General features: G+C 42.7%; 1 non-coding gene across 1 annotated transcript; it reads right to left on the minus strand.

Moving 5' to 3' along the window:
- Positions 1 to 1,317: 1,317 nt before the first annotated feature.
- trnal-uaa lies at positions 1,318 to 1,400 on the minus strand. Its single transcript has one exon. It is a non-coding gene; the product is annotated as a tRNA-Leu (tRNA).
- Between the last annotated feature and the right edge of the window lie 460 nt (positions 1,401 to 1,860).

The raw sequence follows: 1,860 nt of genomic DNA on the forward strand, positions 1-1,860 counted from the left end.
ATCATTGATGGAAGAATCGACAGGCTCCCCAGGCTTTCCCACTCTCTTGTTGAATTTAGCTCTCTGCATTTTTTTTTGGATTGCAAGTGGAAATAAACATCAAAGGATTTTAAAACCTCATCAAATTTGGCAAATGACTTATTAATATTCCGACTTAAGATGATGTCATCTACAATTGGCCTTGTATACTAAAGAAGTGTGTTACTTGCTCTTCCTCTGACTTTTTATTTAAGCCAGAAGCGATGCTGCAGCTTAAAAAAAAAAATTCTACAAATCCCCTAATTCTGTGACTGGCCTGGGCCTTGGGTTAGTCCAAGTGGAGTTGGAAGTGTTGAATTGTGATCCATGTTAAAGATGTTGAAAGTGTGGGTACAGCTTTAAGAGCTTACAAGCTTCCAAGATGGCATCACTGTTCACTGTCATACAAAGGGCCCACGCTTGCCGGGTTTGGTGGGCTATGCAACATGGTGGCAGCGTGTTTCTCAAAGGAAAATTTTTAACAATGGCTGCATGGGTCAGCTATCTGCAGACTTATTTTGTTCAGCGATTTACTGTTGTGAGTAGTGAGGTGTTCAAATTCAATGCAGGCTTGCTGCTTTCTGAATCGGACAGTCGCAGCGTTCCCGAGAGGCTGAGGAATTTAATTTGCATGAGTAAAAGCAGCGGATGGAAATCAGCGGGCACACGGGGGAGTCAGAGCAGCGCCCGCCAAAAATTAAAGGGCCAATTGACCGCGATTTTACATTGTCCAGTGCAGTCTTTATTAACTACTTGTAATGATATACACATACGCAGTAAAGGGTACAGGCAAGGAGCTAACTCCATGTCCAGGTCTTAATACATCTCTATTCAACACCACACTGACCCTAGGTCTGGCTCATGTGCCTTTTTACATCATTGTGTAGGTGGTACTGGGCTCAGTCCCACTTTAACCCCGTATGTGCCAAACCCTTCTACCACAGGAAGGAGTGATTAAACAACAGAATGGATGATGGTGTGAAGGGATTACCCATTTCAAACAGAGATGAGGGGGAATTTCTTCTCTCAGAGGATTGTGAATCTTTGGAATTCTCTATCCCAGAGAGCAGTGGAGACTGGCTCATTGAATATACTCAAGGCTGAGTTAGACTGAATCTTAAATGACAGGAGCATTAAGGGTTGTGGGGAACAAGTTAGTAGTTCAAGTTAGGAGTTGAGACCAAGATTTGATGAGTTATGATCTAATTGAATGACAGAGAAGCCGCGAGGGACCATGTGCTCCTATTTCTTCTGTTAAATTGAGCAGCAAGATGACAAGTAACACCTGAAAAACACAACTACCAGGAGTGGGGTTTGAACCCACGCAGACACATGTCCATTGGATCTTAAGTCCAAAGCCTTAACCACTCGGCCATCCTGGTACATGGGGAGCATTGAATCAAATGAAATTGAATGTGATCCAGATGCCATCTGACCTTGTACAATTTTTCATTCTGATTGCTCGTCCTTCCGAAGCTAATGAATTGGAACAGACTGTGAACTGGAAAACAATCTATAAACACTGCAGTGTATTTAACTCCGTGTCCAGCACTGTGAGACAGCTTTCAGTGTTTATAAAGGGTGTAATTTATAGAGTGGTCTCTTGGATCAAACAGGGGAACAGAAGGGGGTCTGCGTACAGAGGATTTGGGGGTGAGCTCTGATTCCGAACCCTTTCTGGATTGTAAGGAATAAAGAATGAATGAGAGTGAGAGATGCAATGTGGGAGAAGGGATGATGAACGAATTTGTCCATGAACCTGATTAAAAGTGGCTCAAACACCAGATAATATTAAGATATCATCAGCGGAACATTAAGATAATCTGATCTCCAAGATGTGGT

This window comes from Carcharodon carcharias, chromosome 30, assembly GCF_017639515.1.
Source record: "Carcharodon carcharias isolate sCarCar2 chromosome 30, sCarCar2.pri, whole genome shotgun sequence".
In the NCBI taxonomy this organism is placed as follows: domain Eukaryota; kingdom Metazoa; phylum Chordata; class Chondrichthyes; order Lamniformes; family Lamnidae; genus Carcharodon; species Carcharodon carcharias.